The sequence below is a fragment of the Schistocerca cancellata genome, chromosome 5 (genome assembly GCF_023864275.1).
Source record: "Schistocerca cancellata isolate TAMUIC-IGC-003103 chromosome 5, iqSchCanc2.1, whole genome shotgun sequence".
NCBI lineage: Eukaryota > Metazoa > Arthropoda > Insecta > Orthoptera > Acrididae > Schistocerca > Schistocerca cancellata.
Genome location: NC_064630.1, coordinates 550,365,749 through 550,374,930, shown reverse-complemented (window position 1 = coordinate 550,374,930; position 9,182 = coordinate 550,365,749).

Here is a 9,182-nt window from a genome sequence, read left to right as displayed (position 1 = left end):
AAATTTTAAACGTTAGTAACAAGGATTTGTGAATGTAAGTTACAGAGACATCTTCAAATGCCGTGCATGTTAATACCTAGCAAGGAATAAGAAAATAAATTAAGGCTGTTGTTGTCAAACCCAATAAGTAGAAGAGAAATGACGTTGGAAAAATTTAGTAAGCATTTGTGATCATGTCACATATTGTGTAATGCATTTAAATATAAGTGGAATTACTATTCTTAGTCAGTTTATCATCCGGTCATACAGATACTCCGTCAAGTGATTACATTGTGACAACTTTTGAGAGTGCTGAGGTTTGTAGCAACCTGAAACAGAACTGTCGACACGAAGTGTTCCGAATAGCGCTGAATTTTAACGATCTTACCTATCATGCACTTACGCGTAGGTTACCAATTAATGAGAAGGTAGTATTTAAAAGACCTTCATCAAACCATGAATGTTTTCCGAACGTGGGAAGTCACTAATGTCAAAATGGTCTTCCTTGAAACGAGAAAAACCATTTTCTTGCCGCGTTCTGTCGAGAGGCATTATCCCCGAACATTTTCCTGTGCATGTAATTGAAAAAAATACTTGATATTTTCCTGTAATAAATGAAAAAGCATTGACATTTTAGTTGTGAAGTGCATCGAGTGAAAAGGACAAACACAATAAGCATCTGTGTAAACAATGGTTGAAGAAGACAATGTATACTTTGTTAATTTTCATTTTTCTGATAAAAGAGAAAACATTGTACTTTTTAGAGTAGTACCGCTCACCTAGCAAGATGTACTCTTGCTACGTTCCATATTAAGAGGTCTGTAATAAGTGTAATTATTGTTAATTTATCTAAATCGTTTTCACAATACAAAATGTTATTTGTTACTATTGAAACCACCTTTTATTTATGGAGAATTGTGTCCTTTCCTGCAGTAGCTGAAATTTTTATTAGTTTCTATCTTACCCTATTGTTGCCCGCCATTACTGTCGGTACAACTATTTTTGGTAATTACGGCTCTTATATCCCAGATGTTATTAAGGTAACTAATTGAGACTATGCATTTATGAAAATATTAAAGTGTCTCCATCATTATTTTCATTTTCTGATGCGAGGTTTGTCATACTCAAGGTCCGTAAAAAAAATAGGTCATACTGAGCCACAAATATCGAGTACGTTATTTTTCACGTAGGCGCCATTACAGAGAAAGCTGTAACTAAATACGTTTCATGCACTTTTGTAGCAAACCAGTGTGCTACTAATAAATATAAATACGTACGAATCCTAAAGATTCAACCCCTAAGATCAAAAGAGACCATGTTCATATGTTATTGCTTTGGTATGCAACAACGATAACGTAACTTCAGTAAAAGGAAATAATTATAACCAGTTATTTAGCACTCCGAAGTGCTTGCTGTAATAAGTCTGTGTTAACATTCTTACAGTTTAAAAGATTTTAAGATCTGTGATAAAAATAATTAATCATTATCTATGTAGAAGACAGTTTCATATACTTTACAGTTACGCTACACACAGATCATTTGTTCACATTTACACACACAATACTGCTGCTCTCACCCTTCTGTTGAACTCAAATAGAAGAATGTCGGAAATGCTTATTTTCTAGCGTCCACAGCTCCACTCACTGTCTCCAAATAACAATACGTAAACTCACTATGAACTACAAATAAAAAAATGACAATCGATCAATAAATCCATAGCAACAGGAATATCAATATGCAAAACAAAAACGGTACGAACTTATTATGCATCAGCCTAATAATTGCACCCGCTGAGGTATGTTAATTTGTAAATCTCTCTCTCTCCCTGTGTTGGTATGTTCCATTTCCATGGAAATAAAACAAGATCTCAAATGATCAAATATAAGGTTCCTGGTTTAACAGGATATTGGTGCCCATAGCACAAGCAAACAAGATTGCCGTTTTGTTCAATAACGTAAAGTTCTTCTCGTCATTGTATTGTTATATGTATTTCTATAGGAAATTGTTCAAGCAAATATCCAGTAAAGAAGACTCCTGCTTTCTTCAGAAATGTAAAGCTATTCTCAAGTATTTATTGACGTGTTCAGATACAGAAAAATATTTATTGTACAAAAATCTAAAACTGTTAAACTACTTTACTACACAGCTTCCGAAATTTTGTAGGCACTTCTCATAGCGTGGCACAAGTTTTTGTATGCCTTCTTCATAGAATGTTGCCGCCGCCTGTATGTTCAACATTGTGGTAACATCTTCCTTCAGTCATCATCGTTGAAGTGTTGACCACCAAGGACAGATTTGTGTAAGAGGAGATGAAAGTCGCTAGGACTTGTTGTGCTTAATCTATTGTGTGAACCAGTTCATCAGTAACCACAACGGGCGTCCATTTGTTCTTCAACGTGCACTTGATCACGTCCTTCATTGAACAGTCTTCTAACCATTGAATTACTCATAGCATTTTGTTCATAAACCACGCATATCTGTTGCTGAATTTCCTTTGGTTTAACTTTCTTTGCATTTAGAAAACAAATCACAGATCTGATTTCACACGCGGCGGCATTTTCAATTACGGCTGATATTATAAATTAGCACTACAAAGCACACGTTGGCAGCAGCGATCTGAAAATGGCGTACATGTCTTGTTCTTGAGTCAGAGTAACTGCCGCGCATGCTCGGAACTGCGATCGTAGCGCTGCCGCGGATAGAAATACAAACGGAACTTACTTTGTGGACGACCCTCGTATAAGACTGTGAAAAAGTGGAACAGCTTGCTTAAATTTAACCACAGCGGAACTATATGTACCACAAAGTTATAAGCTGTTTCTACATCGGGACATCTATATGCATACAGTGCAAACAACCGTAAAGAGCGTGGCAGAGGGCTCTTAGCAAGGTACAACAGGTTAGGTTTCTCCCTGTGTGTCGAGCAGGAAAAGAATGCTGAAATGCCTGTGTGTGTGTGTGTTTGTGTGTGTATGTGTGTGTGTGCGCGCGTGCTGTAACTGTTCTAATCTTGTCTAATGGGTTCCACGAGCTTATTGTAAGCAGTCTTCTTTGTAGACTGACTGCATTTTCCCAGAGTCCTGCCAATGAACCACAGTCTGCCACCTGCCTTACCTATGACTAAACCTGCGTGACCATTCCATTTCATATACCTACAAATTGTTACACTAAGTTATTTTTATATGTGAATTAATTCTAGCTGTGAATAATTTGTCATAGGATAATACTGTTGCACAACATATCCAACTCCCCAGGTGTGTAAAAATCTTTCAGTTATTGCTTTGTGCAGACGGTAGAGTGTCAGGTCCGACTCGTACCGTGTGTCATCATCTGGGTCACACAAAGATTGTCAATGTTGCACGAGGGAGCCGCTTGTAATACATTGCCACACCGAGCCGAACCGTAATCAAAGATTGCAAACAGCGCAGAGTGACAGCTCCCAGGACGTCACTCTGTGAGCGGTGCAATACGGTGCCGTAACATGTAACCCCGCACTCAGTCGCTCCACGCCGTCCCTGCACTGACGGTAGGTGCGAAGGCAAAGGAGTGCGAAAAATAACTGAGACACCACGGTGGGGACAAATCTGCTGACACCTCGAGATACAGTCAATCAGGGTAAAGTTTTATCAGTCAAGGTATATTTGTACCACTTACAATTTCTGTTTCAAATGACTGGTGTCCCACTTACTGGCATTATTTTGTTCTAAAAGTAATAGAGGTAATAAAATTGTTACTTTCAGAACAAAATAATGCCAGTATTAGAGACGCCTGCCATTTGAAACAAAACTTGTGAGTGGTACAAAGATACGCTAACTGGTAAAAAGTGACACGCTGACTGCAATGAGGGCAAAAGACCGCATCGCCAGACACGATGAAGTTATGTCCAGCTTAAATACAATCGTTTCAGAAGCCTCAGACTCAGTGTATGACCATACCGTTTGCGTCTCTGACTGAATGAGTCTCCCTAGTTACAGGGGAACTTTGTTGGCGAATCGCGATATGCAGCCTGCTGCCGAGAGAAGACTTTGCCTCCGAGCCTACAGCCAACCGGCTGTGGAACCTAGCCGCCGAAAGCTGCCACTGTGGTTTGGTCACCTCTATCACTGATAGTATATTTGGACGACCCTGGGTCTTCCCCCTGGTGAAGGGCCAACCTGTTGGCCGAGGCACTTTCGTGGCTGTTCGTAATTCGTCTCCTGGCCTGTATGCTGTGTTGCTGATTTGGGTCCTGGGCTTCCACTTTGACACCCTCCATCGTGATAAGCTATCGGTACCCGCTTAAGCGCTTGTCCGTCTTGAAGAGCGCCCTATAGATGTTACTGGCTAGCCACGGTAGGCATACGCCTACAGACTCCTGTTTCGGCTACCTGCATGACATCACTGCTGTGACCTGACCGCAGCCGATTAAGCACTGTGTCCACACTCGAGTGTGCGAATTAGCACGCCTTCCGCCGCACTGGAGAAGACAATCAACACTGTAAAACCACAAGTAATAAATATGTTTACAGACAACATTGTTTCACTCTTGCCTGGGGCGTATGACAGCCACCCACACCAGTTCCTGAGCACAACTGTAGTGCCACCACCTCATCAGCCTCCAAGCCTACTAAAACTCCTGACTCAAAGGCTGACCGCTCAGTGTAGTATATTTTTCATTTCGTGAAATGCGTAACTTTATTTTCCTTTCAATTTAATGCAAGTTGCCAGTCTTTGCACCACTGTGAACTGTTTTCAAGATCTGACTGAGATTTTTATTTAACTTTTAAGGGGAAAGTCAGTCATCTTCACAGTCAGTCATCTTCACAGAAGTGTTGTCTAATCAGCATATACGTACAGAAAAGAACCATAGATGCTTGAAACAGTAATGAATAAGTGTGGAGGATTGTGTGCTGAGCTTTTCACCAATGTGTTGCCTCAGTGCACATCGTATTTAATGGTACCTGTTGTGATATTCGCTATTTTTGACTTCATTAAAACAGCAAATACGAGTAGTTAATACTTTCAGCCAGAAGGCAAATACTTGTTTATAAATAATGATTAATGTATAATAAGGCGTCGCATAGCGACAGGGCAATTTTCTAAATAATGTAATTCGTCGTCTTTGGGCGGCAATATAAACAGAAAAATACTGATAGATATGCGATCATTCACTGTTTTGTTCTCTGGAGAACAAATGAAGCCTTGAGCGCTAAAGACGCAGTAAGACGGACGCAGATTTGTGGCAGTCTGATCTATTTTTTACTAAATGTATAAAAACGTGTTACATCTAAGTTTGAGTGAAGTGTAGAAAGAAGAACTGTTATAACTTATCGTGACGACGCACGAGCGACTCAAGAGGACAATGGCTATATAAAAGAGCGCTCAATGGACATGATATGGACATAAAAATCTACCGTTATTGTAGTACTAAGCATAACTTACGATATATGTTTTAGTTATAATAAATATTTGTTCTGGGAATACTGAATCATTTAGCAGTGCTCATTCCTATCATCTCCTCAGTATTATTTTCATTTTAATTATGCATTTTGCTAAGATTATAGACACCAAGATCAGCAGTCCAATGTGCGTGTTACATTGATAAAAAGAAAACTGTTTTATCGTCATCTTGCATCAGCTTTAATATTGAATTTCCCTTTCGTGTGATGTTACAGTTGTTTTTGCGCCTTTAAGAATTTTCTGGTCCCTTAGGAAATTGTTTTGTCATAACAATAACTTCACAACCGGGTATGATCGTACCTACGATCATGAAGTAATTAGAAAGACGATAATGCAATTTCTTAATCAATAGCACGCTAGTTGTGACTACCTCAAGCCACCCGAAACTGCAAGTAAAAACTATTCACATCTCATAATGCAATATTTTATGACAATGGACAATCCATGATTCTTACGCCAATTGTGATTGATAAAACAGTAAGCGAAATCTCAATTTCCAACTTTCCTTTGAATAACAACATCACTTTTATTTTGTAACATAACACTGTTCAAAAGAAACAGTAATAGCCTGCATAACTGTAGAAGATGGTGATGAGAAAAGGTACGCAACAATAGAGTTCCGTGACAAACTTAAAAAGAATGATTCTTTATGCACTTAGTGTAAAAAAAAAAAAGAAGTTTTGTGGTTCGACATGGCAAATGCTATTTCTGCAAAATGAAAGTAAAAAAATCCAAACGAAATAATCAAAAGATCAAAATAAAGTAAAAAAGAGTGCCTAGTGCAAGATAGTGCATTGTTAACTATACCAGGCCGGAGGTGTGCTTTGTTAATATTGCACATTTTCGCAATGTTAACTGAAATAACTGATACTGCGGTCGCCGTCTTCCAAATGCCGCTGTAGAAACTGTCACAGAATCAGCGAAGTAAGAAATCCATGCAATTCGCACGTTTATATGTAAGAGCCAGCTTCGAAATTTTCCTGTGTGTGAGACCACATGTAGATTGTGAAAAAGACTTTGAAATCTCAGCTGTTGAGTTTGTGTCCTGGAAAACTATTATTTTACGTGCGTATCATCTCCTGTTAGCAACATGTTTCTTCTTAAACTGCTGGAACTTGTTTCAGGCAAACTCAAAATAACTGGGAAAGCGGAGGTACTGTCTGGAGTTTTTAATATTGACTTTCTGAGTCACAGCCCTCACAGAGAAAAGTTCTTAAATACTATAAATCCTACAATCTGTGTATGACCGTTAACTCTCCAACACATGTAACAGGGACTAGTGTCACACTCCTTGATGATATATGTGTAAAAATGGACAATTGTCCATCAGAAAACTTTCATACTGGCTACAGTGACCACCATTCGCAATTACTGACCATACTTGCAAATCCAATTTCGACCAGTGTGCAAAATACTACCCATAAAAGGAGTTATACTCAGAAAAATATTAAACAATTCCAGAATCTAATCAGTAAACAATCTTGGAGAAAGGTATATGATATCTCTTACCACTGAAAAGATGGAAAATTTTTTGAACATTTTCAAACATAACTTTGATATAGCTTTTCCAAAAAGAAAATGATTTCGAGAAGCACAGACATATCCAAAAATTGGATTACATCAAGTTTTAGAGTACAATGCAAAAGGAAGCAGGAACTTTCTCTGGTCTCAGACACCAACAGCGGTCCGGAATTTCTTAGTTATTTCAAAACACGAAATTAGTATTGAAACCTGTCATTAAAGAGGCAAAGAAAAAGGAATTGCCAGATATATTATGAGGTCATCCAATAAAACTAAGAAGTGCAGAATCTTATGGGAAAGAAAACACACAAAAATATTGAGTTAATCACAGGATGGAAAATATGTCACTGATCCCAGGGCACCTGCAAACAATTTCAGTTCATATTATGCAACTATTGCTGATAAATTAGTGAAGGATAAAATTTGGAAATCCACCCAAAACAACGCTGAATGAGCTATACTCATATTTTTCAGTCCAGTACGCCCAATTGAACTCCTAAACACCACCAATTCACTAAAGATTAATCTTTCAGCTGGTACTGATGATATTCTGAGTTGCACAAAAAAAATACCAACAAGACACATACTCCTTTATTAGATATGTGCAGTTCATCTTTGTCAAGTGGTGTCTTCCCAAAGCAACTAAAAACAGCAAACGTAATACTCTTATATAAAAAAGTGATCAGTATTGGAGGAATCAACAGGCCTATGTCACTATTGTCGTGGTTTCCAAAAATTACTAAAAAAAGTGTTCCTTTCACAGTTAACTACATTCTTCAACAAGAATATTATTTCTGGATGTCAACATGGCTTAAGGCCACAGCAATCAACCGAAATAGCTACTTTCAATCTAATAAATCATTTCGTAAATGCACGGGACAATCACAGAAAAATATCAGATTCGTTCTGAGAAATAACAAAATCTTTTGATGTTACTGATCAATCTGTGCTCCTGAGAAAGCTTTAACAGTATTGTGTAAGAGACAAATGGATTAAATCGCTCGCATGTAACAGAAATAAAATACATGGAAGGAAATGAATTCCGCGTATGCCAAACACGGGATAAGTCTTGGTGTTCCACAATTCTCAATTCTATAGCAGTTTCTTTTTTTGGTATACATTAACGATTTCCCGTTACATGTTAGAGATTCAGAACCAGTACTGTTTGTAAATGTCACCAATTTATTGATTGAAGGAAATAAAGAAGAAGATCTTACTGCATTTGCAAAAGATATTATGAAAGACGTAGCTGACTGGTTTAGCAGAAACAGGCTAATAGTTAACACCCAGAACTCTATACTCATGAGTTTTCACACAGATCAAAATAAAAATGTGTATACATGACCAAAAGAATTAACGCTGTTACTGAAACTAAATTTCATGGGACTCTTGTCGAGGAAAATCTTAAGTGGAGCTCTCATATCACATTCCTAAATTCAAAACTATCAAAAATGAGCTATGTAGTAACAATTCTTTGTAAGATTACTGGGGCAGAAATGGTTAGGGCTGCATACTTTGCTCATGTATATTCAGTACTGAAATATGGTATCACTTTCTGGGGAAATGCACATCAAACCAAAACAGTTTTCAGGAAACAAAAAGTAAGTATAAGAATAATGAAACAAGCGAGCAGCAGAAAACCATGCAAATCTTTCTTTAAAAATCTAAAAATATTACCCCTTCCCTGCATGTATATATGCGAAATAGTTGTGCATGTCAAAAAAAAGTAGACTGACAAAAGAAAACCTTTTTCCTCAAAACAAAATTGTCCATGGTTACATTACCAGGTCAGTGATATACACTCCTGGAAATTGAAATAAGAACACCGTGAATTCATTGTCCCAGGAAGGGGAAACTTTATTGACACATTCCTGGGGTCAGATACATCACATGATCACACTGACAGAACCACAGGCACATAGACACAGGTAACAGAGCATGCACAATGTCGGCACTAGTACAGTGTATATCCACCTTTCGCAGCAATGCAGGCTGCTATTCTCCCATGGAGACGATCGTAGAGATGCTGGATGTAGTCCTGTGGAACGGCTTGCCATGCCATTTCCACCTGGCGCCTCAGTTGGACCAGCGTTCGTGCTGGACGTGCAGACCGCGTGAGACGACGTTTCATCCAGTCCCAAACTTGCTCAATGGGGGACAGATCCGGAGATCTTGCTGGCCAGGGTAGTTGACTTACACCTTCTAGAGCACGTTGGGTGGCACGGGATACATGCGGACGTGCA